At 46.1% G+C, this 22,268-nt stretch overlaps 1 long non-coding RNA gene across 1 annotated transcript; it reads left to right on the top strand.

Moving 5' to 3' along the window:
* Nucleotides 1-13,195: 13,195 nt before the first annotated feature.
* Nucleotides 13,196-14,629, top strand: LOC148804245 (uncharacterized). The gene is made up of 2 exons (XR_016085725.1): nt 13,196-13,895; nt 14,089-14,629. It is a non-coding gene; the product is annotated as an uncharacterized LOC148804245 (long non-coding RNA).
* Nucleotides 14,630-22,268: the final 7,639 nt, after the last annotated feature.

The raw sequence follows: 22,268 nt of genomic DNA, 5'->3' as shown, positions 1-22,268 counted from the left end.
ATGCGGGCAATGCAAGCCCAGATGCAACAATTCCAGCAACACCAGCTTCACCAGCACCAAGTGTTGCACAACCTCTCCCAATATCACTATCAATAGCAGTTCCCCCAACTGCCACCGAACCAACCATTACTTCCACCTCGCCACCCTGCTCCGAAGCCGGTCAAGGCCTCTCCGCAGGATGGACGCTTGCACCAAGGAAAGGCCTCCAGGCCCCCGATCCCCCCAAACAGCCAAGCCTCGTCCCCAGGCCGGAGAGAGAGAAAAGTCATCCCCGCCTCGCAGCTCGCAGGCGGGTTAGGAACCTCGCCCGCGAGATCGGCACCTCGGGGCTCCAAACCGGAGTTCCCACTCGCGGAAAACCGATTCGGCGCACTGGCAGCAACGGACTACCAGCACTCCGGGCCCATCGACCACGTTGACACTTACCAGTCCCAAATGCACCTCGCCAGAGCCAACAAATCATGCATGCGTGGCTTTCACCACCACCCTCAAGGGGGTAGCCCGCACTTGGTATAGAAACCTGGCCCCTGGGTCGATAAAGTGTTGGGCTCAGTTCGTGCAGGTCTTCACTGCACACTTTGTCACCAGCAAATGGTGCCCGAGAGCAGAGGAAAGCATCTTCGGGGTAGTCCAAAGGGAAGGAGAACCCATATGGGGCTACATCAAACGATTCAATGAAGCATGCTTACAGATACCGCGGTTAGACCCCGCGGTGCAGCTCGCCACAGCAAAAAGAGGGGTGACGCACAAGGAGTTCAAATGGCACATGGTAGCCAACCAGCCCGCGACCGTGGCCGAGTTCCTCAAGCTCGCGGACAAGTTCATGAGAACGGAGGAGGAAATCAACCAGCGAACCGAGGGCGGGAACGAGAAAAGAAAGAGGGATGGCGAGCCCTCTAACTCAACCGACCGAAAAAACCCGGCCCGGGACCCGAAACTGATCCAGTCGTTCCGAGCTCCCCTGCCAGTTCGGACGGATTACACGCCACTGAACACGAGGTGGACCGAGATCTTAATGACGATTAAGGACGCCCCGTACGTGAAATGGCCACCTTGCCTAAAGGGAAATCCGAACGAAAGAAACAAGAATTTGTATTGTAGTTTCCATAGGGACCATGGTCACAGTACCGAGCAGTGCAATAGCCTCCGAGATGAAATAGAGGGGCTCATCCGTCGCGGATACTTAAGGAACTTTGTACAGCACAACAATAATGGCAATAAAGCGGATCGGCCAGGCGAGCACGAAAAGGACGCCCCCGAGACTAGCAGCAGGCCTGCCGAACCAATACAGCGACAGCTTCCGGCAGAGAGGCCAATTCGGGGAACCATCCATGTAATTGTGGGAGGTTCGATAGTAACGGGGTGCACATCGGCGGCAGCCCGGACTTCAGTTCGCGAAGCGGTCCTCGAGGAGCGGAACCCTTCGAAAAAGCCAAAGACCGAAGAGCCAATCCTCTTCACAGAAGACGACGCGCGAGGAGTTCGCTACCCTCACGATGACGCGCTTGTCATTAAACTAAGGATCAGCGACTTCGAGGTTAGGCGCGTGCTCGTAGATTCAGGCAGCTCGGCGAACATCCTCTTCAAATCGGCGTTTGATCGGCTACAGCTGCCAAGGAGCGAACTAAAGCCCGCAAGCACTCCCCTGGTGGGCTTCAGCGGAGAGGAAGTCAGGCCCCTTGGAAAAATAACGGTACCCGTGGAAGTCGGCACGTGGCCTTGTGCGGTCAGACTCAACCACGACTTCCTGGTGGTCGCGACCCCCTCCCCATACAATGCCATAATAGGGCGGCCAATCACGCATACCCTGTGGGCGGTGGTCTCCACCTACAATTTGGCCATGAAGTTCCCTACGGACTTCGGTGTGGGGGTAGCGCGGGGCGACCAGCTCGAGTCCCGCAAGTGCTACGTTGCCGCCCTGAAGGGAAAGACAGGCGGCCGGCGACCTCGATCTGGAGCGGCCCGCGGAGCAAGGCGAAGAACGAGCCTCCCCCATAGAAGAAACAGTCGCGATCCCGACCTCGCCTACGGACCCAGCTCGCGCACACCAGATTGGTGCTTCTGTCAAAGAACCCCTATGGGCCGAACTGGTAAGTTTTTTACTCCAAAATTTAGATGTTTTTGCATGGTCCGCGGCCGATATGCCCGGTATTGACCCTGGTCTTATAACTCACAAACTTAACACTGACCCTTTAGTTAGACCCGTTAGACAGAAGAAACGGAACTTAGCCCCAGAGCGCTGGAAAGCGGTCGACGAGGAAGTCGAGAAGCTCCTCGCGGCATACTTCATTAGGGAAGTCCATTACCCGAGCTGGGTGGCCAACCCTGTGCTGGTGAAAAAGGCGAACGGCAAGTGGCGCATGTGCGTCGACTACACCGACCTGAACCGAGCTTGCCCGAAAGACTGCTTCCCCCTTCCTAGGATCGACCGCCTAGTGGACGCGACCTCGGGACATGAAATGCTAAGCTTCCTGGATGCCTACTCAGGCTACAACCAAATCCAGATGGACCAATCCGACGAGGAGAAAACCAGCTTCATAACCGAGTTCGGTCTATACTGTTACAAGGTCATGCCCTTCGGGTTAAAAAACGCCGGGGTGACCTTTCAAAGACTTGTAAATAGGCTGTTTCGGTCCCTGATCAGCAAAAAGATAGAGTGCTATGTAGACAACATGGTCGTCAAAACACAGTTTTCACAAGAATTAATACAAGACTTAGATTCTGTCTTCCAAATCCTGCGTCAGTATAACATGAAATTGAACCCCAACAAATGTGTCTTTGGCGTCACCTCGGGCAAATTCCTGGGCTACGTTGTCAATCGACGCGGTATCGAGGCCAACCCGGACAAAATAAAAGCCATCCTAGATATGAGACCACCTCGGAAAATAAAAGAAGTCCAGAGGCTAAGCGGCCGCATAGCCGCTCTAAGCCGCTTCATGTCCAAGTCGGCAGATCGCTGCCTACCCTTCTTCAAAGCAATCAAAGGCAAAGGGTTCGAATGGACCCAAGACTGTCAGCTCGCGTTTGACGAGGTAAAAGGCTACCTCGCCAGTGTACCAACCTTAGCTAGGCCCGAGGAAGGCGAAGTCTTAGAACTGTACCTCTCGGCTAGCGACGAGGTGGTCAGTTCGGTACTAGTAAAGGAAGCAGACCGGGTCCAACGACCCATATATTATGTTAGTAAAATCTTGCAGGGAGTAGGGACAAGGTACCCGCAGATAGAAAAGCTAGCGTATGCACTGGTGGTAGCAGCACGGAAACTCCGCCCGTACTTTCAGGCTCACACCGTCATCGTCCCAACCGACAAACCTCTGAGACAAGTTTTACTCAAACTCGAGGTTTCCGGCCGGCTGACGAAGTGGGCCATCGAACTCAGCGAGTACGATCTCCAGTACAAGCCAAGAACTGCCATTAAGGCCCAAGCCTTGGCAGATTTTATTGTAGAATGCACGTTTAGCCTCGAAGCCCCCGAGCCGGTCGAGCCTGAGATCCCCAGTTCGGGCGAACTCGGAGCTCCCAAGCCAAACGAGTTCGAACCCCGTGAAGTAGCAGCCAGTGTGGCATCCCTCCTGGTTAGACCAAGCGCGAACTGGGATGAGGAGCCCTGGATCCTTCACGTAGATGGCTCCTCGAACCAACAAGGCAGCGGGGCTGGAATAGTGCTACGCGGCCCGAGCGGAACAAAACTGCAATACGCACTACGCTTTGAGTTCGCGACGTCCAACAACGAGGCGGAATACGAGGCACTAATAGCCGGGCTAAACCTAGTGCACAAGGTCGGAGCAAAGCACATGGTTATCTGCAGTGATTCCCAGCTCGTGGTCAACCGAGTTACAGGCGAATACGAAGCGCGCGAGCTCACAATGATTGCATATTTGGCAAAGGTAAAGGAGGCTCTGCTCAACTTCCAGTCACACTTCATGATGCAAATCCCGAGGTCAGAGAACGCTGAGGCCGACGCCCTGTCCCGACTGGCTAGCACGAGCCACAACGCCAGGAGAACCGTGTACGTAGAGGACTTACCTCGGCCCAGCATTCTCGGTGGGGCAGAAGAGGTCGCTCCCGTCACCGAAGCAGAGCCGAGCTGGATCGACCCACTCGCGAGCTTCCTGTTAGACGGAACCCTCCCCGCGGACCGCAACACAGCCAAGAGGGTGCAGCGCCAGGCAGCCAAATACGTCATGATAGACGAACGGTTGTACCGACGATCCTACACGCTCCCCTATCTGCGATGCTTGCGCCCAGCCGAAGCCGAGCTGGTACTCCGCGACATCCATGAAGGCTTGTGCGGCGGACACCTGGGGGGCAGAGCCCTCGCCCAAAAGGCACTTCAACAAGGATACTACTGGCCGACAATGAAGACAGAGGCAATCAAGCTCGTCAGAAAATGCGACAAGTGTCAGAAGCATGCCAGCATCCACCATCAGCCCGCTACCGACCTCAAATACCTCACCAGCCCATGGCCCTTCGCCCAATGGGGCATCGACCTCCTGGGGCCATTCCCACCAGCGACAGGTGGGAGAAAATTCCTAGTGGTGGCAGTAGATTACTTCACAAAGTGGATAGAAGCTGAACCCCTGGCAATAGTTACAGCCCGAAACATACAGAACTTCTTTTGGAAGAACATTGTATGTCGCTTCGGGCTACCTCGGGTACTGATCTCTGACAACGGCAAACAGTTCAAAGATATCAAGTTCCAAGAATGGTGCCAAAGTATGAGAATTAGTCAGAACTTCACGTCGGTCGCACACCCACAGGCAAATGGCCAAACAGAAGTAATGAATAGAGCCATCCTCCGCGGACTGAAAGCACGATTAAACCGAGCCAAAGGTTTGTGGGCGGACGAACTACCAAGTGTTCTATGGGCTCACCGAACCACGGAAAAAACTGCCACAGGAGAGACCCCCTTTAACCTCACCTACGGCACCGAGGCGGTGATCCCGGCGGAAATCGAAGTGCCTACGTTGTGACTAGAAGCGTACGACGAACAGACAAACGAGGGCGAGTTACGCACCAACCTCGACCTATTGGACGAAGTGAGAGACCTCGCGCACATCCGAACTGCGGCCTACCAACAAAAGGTAGCTCGGTATTACAACGCGCGAGTAGAGGAACTTCCACGTCGGCGACCTGGTTCTCCGTAAGGTCATGGTGCCCGAACCCGGCGTAGGGAAACTTGGACCAAACTGGGAAGGACTCTACAGAGTAATGAAAGCACTCGGCGGGGGAGCATACGAGCTCGGAACCCTAGAAGGAAAACAAGTACCCCGAGCATGGAACGTCGTCAACTTAAGAAGATACTACCTATAAACCACAAGGCAAGCACCCCGAAGCCTAGGTAGAAAACGAACTGAAGGACCGAAATTGTCAGTTCGGCAAAAAACGCAGCTCGAAAACGACCAGAGCCATTTCATTTCTCATAAAGGTGTCAGAAAACGAACTGAAGGACCAAAATGGTCAGTTCGACAAAGAACGCAGCTCGAAGACAACCAGCACTTGAACAAAAAGCCATTTCATTTTAGATGTGTACATTTAAAAAAAAAACATTACAAGCCAGGGGCAACTTTATCATTATCAGAAGCCACTTCGACAACACTCGAAGGACCTGCCTCCCCCTCGGAGTCCGGTTCGGCATCCGCAGCATTAGCCATCTCTTGAGTAATGTGCGAAGTGGATATGGCGCAGGTATCGAGGTCAGGGTACGTATTCCGGATCATCCGCCGGCTTAGCTTGAAACCCCTCCTGTAGGAGTCCACCATCAGATCATCGAAATCCGGCGAAGCAATATAATCACTGACAGCTTTCTTCTTCGCGTCTTCGATGCCTTGAGAGAAGATCTGAGTCCTCTCCCTAATATCCTCCTGAAGATACTCGACCTGGTGCGCCAGGTCCATCTTTAATTCCGCCATATGCTTCACCACCACTCCCATGGCCTCGGCATCTCTCTGAGACCTCGCCTGCCTAGACCGCGCGAGGCGAGCAGCAACCTCAGCAGCACGAGCATTCTCCTCAGCAGTTCGAGCAGCCTCCTCGGCAGCTCACGCTTACCTTGAGCATCTCTCCACCTGGTTCGCCTAGGCGTGAATGGAAGAGTTCACCTTTCAAAGGAAAACGAGATCAAAGGAACGAATAGAAGAATAAAAGCCGAACTCTAAAGAAGGGAGCACTTACCACCATGAAATGAGTAACAGCACGGCAGGCCACTTGGTGCAGAGGGAGCTCGGTCCACGCTGCAACTTCCTCGGGAAACATCACCTCCTTACTCCGTTGAAGAGCATGAACAGGCGACAGCACGCTCCTGAAGTCCCCCGGGGCCTCCGAGCCCAACGACCCAGCTCGTGTATGGGCAGACTCGGAGTAAGCGGGAGCCCCCGTGTGTGTGGTTTCGGCATATGGAGCCCCTGCCGGCTCCTGCATAGGAGGAACCATCTCGGGCTCCTCTGCCGGATAATCCGGCACCTCGGGCTCCGCACCCTGGGATGGCTCGGCGCGAGCTCGCTTAGCCACCCGTTTTCTCCTCTTCATGCCCTGGAACAAGTGCCCACCTCGGGTCCCTCGAGAGTCCATCGTACCTGCGAAAAGGAGTTCGGCATCAGTAAGACGTAAAAGGAGAACAAGACAGGATCACTAGGGAAAGAACCTACCCGAACTCAGGCCCGTAGCAATAAGCTTGGCCTCCGTCAGATACCGTTGACAATCCAGCCCAAGTCGCGCCCATTGCCGGAGGCCCTTCGCCGTCTCCTTATCAAGTGTGACGTCGGAATCGGGAGCGGCCATCCCCTAGCCGGTCTGAAACGGCCACCCCAGTGCACTTCGCACCCTGAAATAGTCCCGCTTCCACGCCGGGACCTTATTAGGGAGTCCGTGTAAGAGCTTGAAGCCCGGGCGAGGAGACAGGTAGTATGCCCGCTTACGCCCAGGAAGGGGACCCGCTTGTTTTTTCAGCATTAAAATAGAGGAGAAAATCTCCAGATCCAAAGGAAAGTTCTCGTCACAAAATAAGGAGATAGTCCCCACTAAATTTCTAATAGAGTTCGGGTGAAGCTGGCCGACCGTCACACCAAAGTGGTTTAGAACCTCGACGAGAAGAGGATGAAAGGGCAGTCGCAGCCCCGCAGCAAGCTGTTCCCGGAAAATCACGATCTCATTAGGACCGTGTTCCCAAGGGAAGCTGCCCGTAGGGATGAAGTAACCGTGCTCCCCGGGCAAGTCGTAGTAGTCTATGAGGGATTGAAGTCCCTCAGGCGTCATAGTCGAAGGGCCGAACTGATCTACAACCCGGCCACGACGGGAGGTGGACGCCGGCCTACCCAAAGCACCTCGGGCTGTAGGCCCGACCCCTTCCTCAGGACCTACATCGGGCTCACTTGAACTATCGGGGGACGCAATCTAGTTCGTAGAACCTACATTGGACCCGCTTGAACAATCTGAACCCTCCGAACTAGACATCGGGAAACGGAACGGGATTCCAAAAGCACTCACCCGGGAAGAAGACTGAAGCAGACCACGAAAGCTCGAACAAGCAAGGAACTTGAGACACGAGCTGAAATGCCTGGACGCGAACTGAAACCTAGGCGCGAGCTCAAGATGTACAACAGTAGCAAGGACGGGGCCCCCCCCCCCCCCGCGCATTATTTATATCCACAGCGGCCAGAAAGTGAGGGCCCAGATCGAAGCCAATCCAACGGCCCACAGCCGCGCTAAACCGCACGTCTTCCGAGACCAATCAGCGCACGTCTTTCCGAAACTGACGAAGCGTCGCGCACGTCCTGTCAGAGGACGGGTGTCAGCACGCAACTTCTCAAAACTGACGGGGTGTCAGCGCACGTCTCCTCGCAATAAAAGCATCTGCAGCCCAACTCTCGAACGACTGCCGTCACGTCTCCCAAACGTGCGCCCTTTTTTGAAAGTCAAATTAAATCGAGCGCCCTCAGCACGGACCAAAACCCTCTTGCTACCTTACGAACTCCCCGCGCCAAGATAGGACCCTTGTCACAAGGAGTGGGGGGCAATTGATGAAGGGATATTTGGCCCGACTTCGCAATCGCCCGACACGTGGCAAAGACAAGCAACTCGGGACAGTAGAGCACCCGAAGCGAACATCGGAAGCAAGTCCAAGCTCACTACCGAGCCCGAACTCCAGACCGCTCTACTGAGTCTGAGCTTCCTACCAAGAGCCCGAGCTCCCTACTAGGAGCCCGAGCTCCCTGTTAAGAGCGAGCTCCCTGTTAAGGGTCCGAGCTCCCTAAATAAGAACCCGAGCTCCCTACTGGGAGCCCGAGCTCCCTATTAAGAGCAAGCTCCCTACTGGGAGTCCGAGCTCCCTATTAAGAGCGAGCTCCCTACTGAGAACCCGAGCTCCCTGCAAGGAGCACGAACTATACTGGGCCCCAAGCCTCACAAAGCTGACCCGAGCTGGCCCATGGCAGCTCGGAACACTCCAAACCGAACTCAAGACACCTCGCTCGCCACTCCAACACTTCGCTTCCGAAACATCAGGCTGACCAGCGTACCCGACACCGAGGACGTCCGTATCCAAGGGCGACGCACCTGACTGATTTGGGATCTGACGCCTGACAACCGCACTTCAAACGGCCTCCTGCTACCGCCACCTGCAACCGTCGTCACTAGTCGCAGAGACGGCTCCGACAAAAGGAGCAGTGGCGGTTCTATCCGGCCAGAGGAAATGACATCCGAACTGGCAGGGGTTCAGAAGTAATCATGCCCGATCTGACGGAAGCCTGGAAGTGAGTGCGCGAGGTGGTTATAAAAGGCTCCTACCCCCCAGGAACGAGGTATGCTAACTTTTGCGCTATCTGGTCTATCTTGCCTTTGAAAGACTCTAACTTGAGCTTCGGAGCCCTTACGCCGGGTTCTCCCCGGAGCTTCTCTTCTCCTTCCGTTTTAGGTCCCTGTCACTCAGTTCAGAGGCAAGATCGTTGACAACTAAGATTGGGATTGTGCATCATCATATATATATATATATATATATATATATATATATAGAGAGAGAGAGAGAGAGAGAGAGAGAGAGAGAGAGAGAGAGAGAGAGTATAAATAATCTAATAGTACATATATAATCGAGGTAGGGACCTCAATCCCCACCCCCAACGTCGATTGGGGATTCCTATTAATCCTTGTCCTCGCCCTTGCCTCACCCAAACAATCCCTATCCTTGGTCCCATCGGGTCAGGGAAGTCAGGTCCTCATCGGGGATGGGAAAAATTGCCATCCCTAAAGGTGTGTTCTAGTAAATGACCTTGATAGAAACACATAAGAGTATAAAATTGTTTTATATTTTTATTTTTTAAATAATTAATAATTATTCATAGTTTATATACTACTTTTAATAAATTTTTTATAATACAAAAATAACAATAATTAATTTCAGTTACGTTTATTCATCAAACTGATGAAACCGACCAATCCGATTAACTCGACCCGGGTTGGTCGGTTTTCTAGTATTTTAGGTTAGCTTTGGTTCGAAAATTTCTTAATTCGACTAAGTTGGATCAGTTTCACTTTGGCCATTTGTAAATCGATCAAAATCGAACGACCTAACCATGGATATATATAAATATTTTATATTCTAAATATAATTTTTAATATGAAAAAGTGGGAAATTTCCCATATTTCTTAGTCTAAAATGTTTTATATCATAATTCTAATTTTTAAATTTATTTTTTAATAATTGCACTGTATTTCTTAAAATTAAATTTAGTTTTTAAGTTTAAATATTTTGAACTGACTGACCAAACAAAAAAATCGACCCAAACCGAACAACTTGAGTGAGTCGGTTTTCACAAAAGGTTAGTTGGATTCATCTGACCAACTCCCTAACCTGACCTGGTCAATTTGGTTGGCCAAATAGCCTAAGACCGAACTAAACCAACTCATGAACACACATAATTTCAGCTAAATTAATAGTCTCATCTCTCATAAATAACAACCGTTTAATCTCCAATAATTATTGAAAATTTATAGCGAAAATACACATTTATTGAAAATATATTGATAATGAAAAATACAATAATTACAGAAATTACAAAAATACAATAGATACAAAAAATATATTAACTTAGTCAATAAATAGTATAATCTCAAATAATAGTTTAATACCTACTAAATATTAATCAATAACTTATAACAAAAATACAATAAATACAATAAATTAAATTTAAAAATTTTAATAATAGTAAATTTAATCTCCAATAATTATTGAAAGTTTTCTGTTAAATAACAAAACAAAATAAATTTATACATAATAATTGAAAATACATTTATCACAAAAAACAATATATAATTACTGAAATACAATAAATATTAATTTTAGTATATATAATTATATAATAAATACAGGTTAAGAGTTCAAAATTATTATTAATAAACATTAATTTTTTTGAAAGTTATTTTCTCGAATTATTACTTGATACAATATTATGTAAAAATATTAACTTATTATTAATTTCAATCTTATGTTATAATTATTTTTCTACTTTTTATATATTTTTTTAAAATTTATTACATAATTTCTTTATTTTAACTATTTAAAATCTAGTTATGTCAAATATTTAGTTATTTAAATACTTAAATAATATGTAAAATATTTAAATTTTAAAATATTAATTATTTATTGAATTTAATTATCCATATAATCATAATTTATACTATTATTACATAATTTTATTATTAATGTTGTAATATATTAAATTATTATTAATTTCAATATTATGTTATAATTATTTTTCTACTTTGATGAAAATTTTAAATTTATTATATAATTTCATTATTTTAACTATTTAAAAGCTAGTTATGATAAATATTTAGTTATTTAAATATTTAAATAATCTATAAAATATTTAATTTTTTTTTGTTATTTGAATTTAATTTATTTAAAGCTATTACATATTATTAAATATTTGAAAAAAATTTAAATTGATAATCCAGAAAAACATACTTTAAATTATTAGTACATAATTTCGTGATATATTTTGTAAAAATATAAAATTATTTTTTGTGTATTTAATAAATATTTTAAAGTTATTATATAATTTTGTTAGAATGTTTAAATAATTATTAAATTTTTTAATCCAAACTTTCTTTAAATAGATATTGATAAAATGTAGGGGAGAGGATAAATATGGATTAGAGGTAATTTAGGAGAGAAACTCTACTAAATTAGAAATAATTTTGGAGATAAATAGGAATTAGAGATAATTTTAGAGAAAGTGGAGGATAGTGGAGAAGGTAGTTTTGGAGAAATTTTAGGAAAATAGGTTTTTGGGAAAGTGCATCTCATTAACTGTTTTAAAAATGACAATTAAAAAAATAAAAAATTCAAAAAAGAAAAAAATTTAATAATTATAAGCACCAAGTACTGCCAGAACTGCACGTTCATAATAATTTTTGATAATCCAAAAAAATGAATTGTAGACGCGGCAATGTTGGTTGGTTGCTGGTTTGTGGTTTGGGATTAATTAATCGATCACTCCGATTTCATGAATGTTTTTATTAGTTTTTTGGGGGGGCAAGCCAAGTCAAGAGTCTGGTCCATTCTCCACACCTCTATGGACCATGGCCAGCCATGGCTGATGGAACCTTAACTTATTAGGCGTTGGGGCGTGTTCATTGGTTCACAATTAATTGCAGTTCGAAGACAAGTGCCTGCAAAGGTAATCAAATATACTTTAGGCTCAGTTTGTGGAATGAGTACAAAGCGATACAAATATGTAGAGTGCAAATATTTTATAGTTTTGTATATATTTATACTGTGCATATTTATATTTATATTTCTTCTAAAACAAGCCTTAATTTATTGTGCAATGTGGGTAACCATGCACAGCAAAATGATGCCTTTTTGGTGGTTTAGACCTCGACCTCTCAGTTGATATTGTTTGCTTACATTATATGTTAAAGAATGGAACACACAAATACGCATGCAATGGTTGTAGCAACTAGCGGTCAGGGGACGGTTTGGTTTGGTTTCATGGAAGAATCTGAAATTTATCCTATAGGGGCCGGTTTTAAGTTTTTGGAACCGGAATTTATCTTGTGAAGGTTGGTTCCAAGGATGATTTTGGCATTGGCAGTTCTAGGGTTGGTTCTAAGGTCTACCCGTGAAACCTCTTCTATTATGTTTGTGCCTTGAATTCTTTGTGGCAACCCGCTTTATGAATCTACGTGCTCCGAATTAATTTGAGAAAAACCCGAAGGCAAAATTTCATAGTGGTTTGTGGTGGATGCGTAAGGCCCGTAGCCCACCACAAATCACCATTGGGGGTGCAGGGGCATAGCCCCCGCGGTGGTATGGACCCGACCCATATTCATCTTATAGGTCTGAATCGAATATGAAGAATCATGTATTTTAGGGGTTTTTTTTCTCTTGTATTCAGAAGTTTGAGTCTTGTGAGAGATGAGTGAGACATTGGGTGTATTTGGGGTTTAGGGTTTTCTGTGAGAGAACAACTCTGTATTTCTTCTCTATTACCTACTATATAATGGATTTCTGTTCTTCTTTTGTCCGTAGACGTAGGCTATAAGTTGAACCACGTAAATCTGTATGTTCTCTGTGCTTGCTTTCTCTTTATCTCTGTTTTATTTTCATTTGAGTGCCATTTTGAATTTATTTTCTTGGGTTTTTCTACAACATGTTCTTTTTGCACTCTCTCCCTTCAAGAAAGAAAAAAATGAAACATATTATTCAAAAACTTGATTTTCAATAATGATAATATACACTTGTACAGTTTAAAACTTATATTATCTTCATTGATTAAATTGAGTAATTTAATATGTAGGTTATCAAAATATATTAATATATGGTTGAAATTTGTCATTATGATTTAAATTTTGTAAATATTATCTTTACATTATTTATTTTACATCTATAAATGTTAAAATGAAAATAAATGATCAAATCACTTAAATAACGTGATAGTCAAGTGAAATCATGACTTTTATAACCATAAGTGTTTGAGTTCAATTTTTCACATCCTTAAAAATATTTTGAGGTTTATTTCATCACAAATTCAATTTCAAAACAGTTCAAAGCCAATCAAGACTATTTCATCATGTTGATTCGGGTAAGATAAATCCCTAAATCCAAGAACCGATCTCGATGGGAATCAGTTATAAAAATTTAAAATCAAACCCTACCTTATAACAAATCAAATAGGGTCGATTAAAAACCAGTTCCAGTTCGAGGTCGGTTCGATTCAGTTCTACCAATTTGAAACGACCTTGGCTTACTGGTCGTTTTGGCCTAGGCACGTAGATTCTATTTGTGGTTGTGGCCTGTGGGGCTTCTCGCTCTCGTTCTCGCGGGGATGCAGCGTTTGACTAACGACCATGCAAGACCAGATCCATCAATCTGTAACACTTGTCATCCTCCACTTCTAACCTACTAATGTTCCGCCACGTCTCTCACATTTTCGTGACTCTCCTCTCCCAATGTTATCTTCCTTCTCTTCTCCTCCTGTACTTCCCCCCTTATTTCTCTCCTCTCCTGCAATACCCATTTTTTTTCTTTTTGATTTGGTCAGACTGTCTCTGCAATACAGTCCCCTTGCTTCAATCCCTGTTTCTGTTTCTTCTTCTTCAGTTCTTCTGCAACTGCAAAACTCTTGTTGGTTTCAACTTCTCTTTTCATATCAACAAATCTCATCACCCTCTTTTTTTTTTATTTAATTGCGTTTAATTTCTCCCACCCTCCGTATAAGACAATGTCAGGGGGAGTTGGGCCAACATGCGGCGACATAAGCCTTCCCAAAGAAGAAGAAGAACATCACTTGGATGTTACCGCCGGAAAACCACAGAAAAAGAGCGCCCACCGAGGATTTCTGAGGTTCAGACAGCTCAACGCACTCGCTGTCATCATCATCTTCTCTGCTAGCGGAATGGTAAGCGTCCAAGACTTCGGTTTCTCACTTTTCTGTCTCTTGTACGTATTTTTCCTCTCCAAATTCGCATTCCCTTCGCTGAGTCCCTCCGCCGAACCCCCTGTCTTTGGCGAAAAGAATAAGCTTCTGTTTCTCTACTCCTTTCTCGGAGCATTAATTGGGCTCTTCCTCCCAATTGCCTACATCTTTGAAGGGATCCTTGAAGACGACAAGAAAGGCATCAAAGCATCCGCTCCCCACGTTTTCCTGCTATCTTGCCAAGTTTTCATGGAAGGATTGACGTCCTCCGGCGGATTCTCCGTCCCAATTCAGGTGTTTGTGCCGGTGTTCTATAACACCAGGAGGATATTTACGATTGTGGACTGGTTGAGGAGTGAGATTGCCAAGGTAGACCAGGAGGAGAGTGGGTCTACGAGGAGAATGTACGTGGGAAATGGACTCGCGGTTGCTAATCTGGCGTTCTGGTGCTTCAATCTGTTTGGCTTTGTGGTGCCTGTTTATCTCCCCAGAGCTTTTAAGGCCTATTATGGGTACAAGGTGAAGGCTTGAGGAAGCTCTTTTGTTGTTGATGCTAGTGCTTACGTACAGAAGAAACCAGATCAAAATTTGTTTCTTGGGTTCATCTTCATTTATCTCTTTCCTTCTTCCCGATTTGTTGAAATTAAAGTTGTGATTTATTCTGTAATTGGTTGCTTCTTAGGCTAATAAGAAGGAAAGGTTTGTTCTTCTTCTTGTGTGGTGGTGTATTTTTTCAAAGTTAGGCGCAGGATGTTAGATAAGCAAATGCATAACTTCTATGCTCATAATCCCTTTTCATTTAAACAAGTGAATTAATTCTGTTACTGTACGTATGGATTTAAACAAAGAATTCCATCAGTGATGAATCCATCTTGATGCGTGTCTCCCTTCTGGCCTGTTAACCAAAGAAAGAAAAGAAGAATTAATGGGGATAGAGAATACATTTCAAGGGTGGAGGACCCCTCCTCATCGCTCAAACATCTCAACCAACATTAATTGTTGTTTTCAAATTAATTTCCCCTTCACTCCTTAAACTGACCCATTAGAGAGAAATTCATGGATACTTGTGTAACTACTCGCTCTACACAAAGAAACTACCTCAATCTCTACTAAAAAAGCAACCAACCCCACAGACTAGGCTCAGTTTGGAAGTACAACAACAAATATGTACAGTACGTGCAAAACCTTGTATTTTGTATTATTTGTACGTATTCTTTCCAAACTGAGCCTGAAGAAATTTCGGGTTAACCCTGTGTATTGATGTACACTTGCGTAACTACATATGTTAAGAAATTAACTTGGAGAGAGAGAATAAGAGAAAGGAATTCTATGGTATGTACCTCTTATATCTTATATGTATATAGCTAGCGATAAAGAAGTGCTTTGGCATTGTATTGTGCAACTCTTCTTTGTTCTACCCTCGGTTGCGAGTGCTTTTAGCTTATTCGATAAATTAGGGTTTATTCTAATAAGCGCTTACGTTTATGAGTCCTTGGAATATTTGTTTCTGCACTTAGGGATGCAAATATATCTTATCGGATCTGACAAATATGGATCTGAATTTGAATTTGAGTTCGATGAAGAAGTCGAATTTTTTGGATCTGATCCAATCTGATTTGATTTTTAAAAAATTATTAAAAAAAATAAAATATGACAATTTAAATAAAAAACAAAAATTACAAGTATCTTTCCACTATTTTTATCATATATATATATACATGTTTTTTATTAAAAATAAATAATATAACAAATTTACAAAAATACAATATAAATAATATATTTATAAATAAATAAATAACATATATATATGTGTGTGTTTTATCTATATAAATAAATAAATAAATAAATAAATAACATAAATGTCGGGTCGGATCTTCTTGGATCGGATAGGGGGTGATTTGAATTTGATTCGATTTGATTTACGATTCGATCCAATTATCCGATTTGATCCAAAGATCCAAAATGGGGCTATCCGAATCTGAGAATATAGATCAAACTTTGGATCTGATGAAGGGTGATTTGGCGCGACCTAGCAGGAAGGGGACACGTAAGCGTGATCTGGTTGAAGGATGATAACTCAGTCAGGCAAGCTCGGTTCGCAACATTCGTAGTTCGGGTACCCAGCCACCTCGTCTTCAAAACTCACCTCGGCATAGAGGCACCTCGGGCATCTAGTTCGAAATTAAAGAATCGAAGTATCAGCTCGGGGCTAACAACCCGAATCGCCACGTAACTGACTCCAAAGGTCTCTCCAACAGATCCCGAATCTCTCGGGACCACAATGAGCTAATAGACCCCGACTTTTTCGAGATCACGATAAAGACTCATCCCGGAGATCCCTGGAGCAGAACTAACTCTATCGGAAGTAAAACGATAAGCCTTATCTACGAGGTGTTCCTCCAAAAGCGGAACTAACTCTATCTCCACACTCCGGAGATCCCGGAGCTCTTTCGTGAGACCCACGACTACTCTAGTATATAAAGATGGGAACCTCAAGGCAAAGGTACGCGTGATTACTCTACTTTCTAGCTCTCAAGCTCTCAAACTCTTAAGCATTCAGCTCGCATTACAGTATACTAACTTAAGCATCGGAACGACCTCGCCGGGTTAGCCACCCCGGGTTCTCTGATCCACTGTCTTGCAGATAGATCCAACTCGCTGTTCGATTGGAAGCCAGATCGCCTTCTAGCTGGGAGTAGTCAGATCGCGCAACAATAATTGGTGTCGTCTATGGGAAATGATCGAAAGGTCATACCCATTCTTTGTAGTTACCAACCTTGATTTCTATGTCAATGGCATCTTCCAGTCATACTGAGAAAAGCAGCGAGATGAACGTCTCTGTGGGAAATGCATCGGCTAGTTCACCATCCCGCTTACTGCGTCTGGGGTTCCAACACTGACCGCACCACCAAACACCACACAGGTGAGCACCCCACTTCCCCCAGTGGTAGGCGCAACTTTTTCTGAGCCTTCTATGGTTCCCCCTAGAGTTGGACAGTCCCAGTTCAACGACTTGGTTCAGTGCGTCCGGGCTATCCAGATCTAGATGCAGCAGGTCCAGCGGTTTCAATAGTACCAGCAACATTATTTCTACCAGCGGTATCAACATCAGTTCCCTCCTTTGCCGTAGAACCAACAGCTGGTTCCACCTCGGCATGCAGGGGCCCATCAGAATCAGAACTGGCCTAGGACTAACCAGAACATCAGTCGATCTCCCCATCGGGGTGAAGAGACCTCGCAAGTCCCGATTCCTCTCAGGAGTCAGGTCTCGCCCCGTGGGAGAAGAGACGATCAGTTTACTCCCCCGGCCTCGCAAGGGAACCTCGGAAACAGGTCTAGGGATACTTAGCCTAACAGGATCAATCTTCCTCGGCATTAACAACAAGAAAATGATGGTTCACTAGCAGGTAACCAGTTCGGGGCTCGAGGTGCGAACTCGAGACAGGGCCTCTCCATCTATGATAGCTAGCCCCATAATCCTACAAGGAACCAGGAGTTACCTCGTGACAGAGCGGTACCAGAGCACACCAAAGTCAGCAGCACTAACGCCGAGCCAGTAAAGAAACAACAACGGAGACGTCGCAAGGCACGCCGTACCTCGGCTTAGAACAACCAGCTAGCAAAGCCAAGCCAACAAGAAGGGCAAGCCAAAGGTAAGGAAGAAGCGAGCTTGGTGGCTACAAAGGCCGCTCCTCTACTACTTTGCAGGTCGTTTCCCCTATCTGCCGAGCTCTTGGCGACTCCAATGCCTAAAGATTTCAAGATGCCTCCCTTAGACAAGTACAATGGGTCCTTCGATCCTAATGACCATGTTAACTCTTTCCATTCCCAGATGCACCTAGCTAGGGCTGAAGAGTCATGCATGTGTGCAGCCTTCTCTACTACCTTTAAAGGGGTAGTTCGGACCTGGTATCGGAACCTCGCGCCGGGATCGATCAAAAGCTTGTCACAGTTTGTAGACTTATTTACCTCGCATTTCATCACTATCAAGAGGTGCCCGAAGTCATAGGAAAACCTTCTCAACGTAGTTCAGAGAGAAGGAGAATCGATCAGAAGCTATATTAAGCGCTTCAACGACACCTGCCTACAGATACCAGACCTCGACCAGATGGTAAGACTCATTGTAGCAAAGAAAGGAATAACCCACAAGGAGTTTAAATGTCATGTGGTGGCCAACAAACCAAAGGACATCACTGAATTCCTTAAGCTAGCCGATCAGTTCATCGGTATTGAAGAGGAAATCAATTAGAAGGTCGACAACCCACCAAGAAAAGAGGAAAAGAGACAATGAAGAAACAAGTAATGGTAGACAAAAAAGAAGGAAGGGCAAGTCCCTGAACAGGGGAAGAAACAAATCTAGAAGCCGGTCTCCCTCGCAAACTCGCAAATTAGGTCAGCGCTCTAGAACCCCACCTGTCGAAAGAACGAACTACACGCCATTGAACGCTAAGCGAGGAGAAATCCTAATGGCCATTAAGGACTCCTCCTTTGTCAAATGGCCTCCCAGGTTAAGGGGAGATCCTGCAACAAGGAACCGAAACGTTTACTGTCATTTCCATAGAGACCACATGCACAACACAGAGAATTGCAGGAACCTCCGTGACGAGATCGTGGAGCTTATCTGCCGCGGATACCTAAAGAATTTCATACAACGAGAAGAGAGAGGCCAAGTAGATCGGCAAACAGATCTATAGGGGGACCAGAGAAGGAATGCCCCCGAGACCAACAGGTATAATGAGCAACGCCGCGACAGTTGCCCGAGGAAAGATCGATCCGTGGGGTAATTAACATGATTACCAGCGGGTTCATCATCGCAGAGTGCACATCAGCAGCCGGAAGGACCTCAGTTCGCGAGCTAAAAAATGAAGAGGAAAACTTGTCGAAGCGACCTCCGCTTGAAGAACCAATATACTTCACAGAGAGCGATGCACACGGGATCCAGTACCCTCATGACGATGCCCTAGTGGTAAAAATGAGAATCAACGACTTCGAAGTGAAGCGCATCCTGGTGGACTCAGGTAGCTCGGTGGATATATTATTCAAGGAGACTTTTGACGAGCTACAGCTACAGCAAAGCGACCTAAAACCGACAGACGCTCCTCTTGTAGGCTTCAGCGGCGAGGAGGTTAGACCTCTCGGATGAGTCACGATACCCGTAGAGGCTGGCATGTGGCCAAATATCGCAAGGTTTGAGCACACATTCCTGGTGGTCGCGACTCCCTCTCCCTACAACGCCATAGTAGGTCGACCCATTACGCACATCCTACGTGCAATAGTATCCACCTACGTAGCTGCTCTCAAAGGGAAAGCGAAGCTAGCGGATGATGTCGAGCTCGAGCGACCAGCAGAACATGTCGACGAGCGAGCTGCCCCAACAGAGGAGATGGTCCACATCTCGGTCTCAGCTGATGACCCGACCAAGACTCTCCAGATCGGTGCCTTGATAAACGAACCACTCCGCTCCCAACCAGAAAGTTTCTTACTCAAAAACTTGGATATTTTTGCTTGGTCCGCGACAGAAATGCCTAGAATAGACTCCAAGATTCTAACTCACAAATTGAATACCAACTCCTTAGTTAGGCCAGTAAGACAGAAGAAGCGCAACCTCGCCTCGGAACGTTGGAGGGTAGTCGATGAAGAGGTCGGGAAGCTCCTAGCAGCAGACTTCATTAGGGAAGTCCATTACCCGAGCTGGGTGGCTAACCCAGTTTTGGTAAAAAAGGACAATAGCAAATGTCGCATGTGCGTCGATTACACTGACATGAATAGAGCCTGCTCGAAAGATTGCTTCCCGCTGCCCAAGATCGACCGCCTAGTGGACGCGACCTCAAGGCATGAGTTGCTGAGCTTCCTGGACGCCTATTCCGGTTACAACCATATTAGGATGGAACCTGTCGACGAAGAGAAAACTGCTTTTATAATTGAGCTCGGATTGTATTGTTACAAGGTCATGCCCTTCGGATTAAAAAATGCTGGGGCAACCTTTCAGTGCCTTGTAAATAAAATTTTTGAGGCATTGATCGGCAATAAAATAGAGTGTTACGTTGATGACATGGTCGTGAAGACCCAGTTTTCAAATTTCTTGTTGAATGATTTACAAAGTGTTTTTCAAATTTTGCGAAAATATAACATGAAATTAAATCCAAACAAGTGTGTCTTCGGAGTCACCTCGGTAAATTTCCTAGGCTATATAGTCAACTGACGTGGCATCAAAGTCAACCCAGATAAAATAAAAGCCATCCTAGATATGAGACCACCCCGCAAAATAAAAGAGGTTCAGAGGCTAACTAGCCGGATAGCCGCCCTGAGCCGCTTCATGTCCAAGTTGACATATCGCTGCTTACCCTTTTTTAAAGCCATAAAAAAGAGTAAGGACTTCGAATGGACAGAAGAATGCCAGCTCGCCTTCGACGAGCAGAAAAGATACTTAGGTACCGCCCCAGTTTTAACTCGACCCGAGGAAGGGGACGTATTAAAGCTGTACCTCTCCGTGAATGACGAGGTGGCCAGCTCGGTACTAATCAAAGAAGTAGATCGGGTCCAACGACCCATCTACTATGTTAGTAAAATTTTGCAGGATGAAGAAACCAGGTACCCGGAGATCGAGAAATTAGCGTATGCGCTAATCATAGCACCTCGCAAGCTCCGTCCATATTTCTAGGCCTACACTATCATCGTCCTCACCAACAAACCTCTAAGGCAGATTCTGCTCAAAACCGAGGTGTCTGACAGATTGATGAAGTGGTCTATTGAACTAAGCGAGTACGATATCCGGTATGAACCTCGGACAACAATCAAAGCCCAAGCCTTGGCCGATTTTGTAGCAGAATGCACGTTCAGTACCAAGACCCCCGAGCTGGCCGAGCTCGAACAAATGACAGGAGCTTCAACTAGCGCGACACCAGTCCCGGATAGAGTAGGACTGACCTGGGACGAGGAGCCCTGGATTCTCCATGTTGATGACTCGTCCAACAAACAGGGAAGTGGTGCAGGACTGATTCTGTACGGCCCGAGCGAGGTGAAGCTGGAATATGCTCTTTGGTTCGGATTCACGACATCAAACAATGAGGTAGAGTACAAAGCATTGGTCACCGGGTTAACTCTAACAAGGGAAATGAAGGCAAAGCACCTCGTCATATGCAGCGACTCACAGCTAGTAGTCAACCAAGTCATTGGTGAGTACGAAGCCCGTGACCCCACTATGGCTGCTTACTTGGCCAAAGTTAGAGAGATCCTGCATGGCTTCGTCTCCTACTTCATCAGACAGATTCCGAGGTTCGAGAACGCTGAGACCAACGCTTTGTCCCGATTAGCCAGCACAAGCAGTAACACCATGCGGACCGTGTACATAGAGGACTTACCACGGCTTAGAATTCTCGGGGGGGGGGGGGGGGGTAGAAGAGGTAGCTCCCGTAGCACAAGCGGAACCGAGCTGGATCGACCCACTCGTAAGTTATCTGCTTTACGGGACCCTACTTGCGACCTTCAGAGGCTGAGCATGTACTCCGCGACACCCATGAAGGCTTGTCCGGTGGACACATGGGGGGCAGAGCTCTCGTGCAGAAAGCATTGAGGCAAAGCTATTACTGGTCCATGGTGAAGGCAGATGCGCTCGATCTTGTCAAGAAGTGCGACAGGTGTCAGAGGCACGCCAACATCCACCATCGACCTACTGTTATCTGAAATACCTCACTAGCCCATGGCCCTTCGCGCAGTGGGGAATCAACATCCTTGGCCCATTCCTGCCAGCGACAGGACAAAGGAGGTTTCTGGTCGTAGCAGTAGACTACATTACGAAGTGGGTGGAAGCCGAACCTTTGGTAACAATCACAACCTGCAAATTTCTTTTGGAAAAATATAGTATGTTGCTTCGAGCTACCTCGGGTACTTATCTCCGACAATGGGAAGAAGTTCGAGGATATCAAGTTTCAAAACTGGTGTGCCAAAATAGGAATTCAACAAAATTTCTCCTCGGTGGCACACCCCCAGGCGAATGGGTAAGCAAAAGTCACTAATAGAGCAATACTTCGCAGACTGAAAGCTCGCTTAGCTCGAGCCAAGGGGTTGTGGGTGGACAAACTGCCCAGTGTCCTCTGGGCCTACCGAACTACTATTAAGACCGCCACAGGTAAAACCCCTTTTAACCTCACTTACGGCACAAAAGCGGTGATCCTAGCGGAAATCGAGGTGCCCGCACTATGCTTGGAGGTTTATGACAAGGAGACAAATGATGACAAGCTCCGTCCCAACCTAGACCTGGTAGAAGAGGTACGAGACCTGGCTTACATCTGGACTGCAGCTTACCAACAAAGAGTAGCTCAGTACTATAACGCCCGGGTTAGAAAATGACACTTC

This window comes from Nelumbo nucifera, chromosome 1 (genome assembly GCF_055504915.1).
Source record: "Nelumbo nucifera cultivar China Antique chromosome 1, China Antique-T2T, whole genome shotgun sequence".
Lineage (NCBI taxonomy): Eukaryota > Viridiplantae > Streptophyta > Magnoliopsida > Proteales > Nelumbonaceae > Nelumbo > Nelumbo nucifera.
This window is presented reverse-complemented; position numbering and strand designations above follow the sequence as displayed.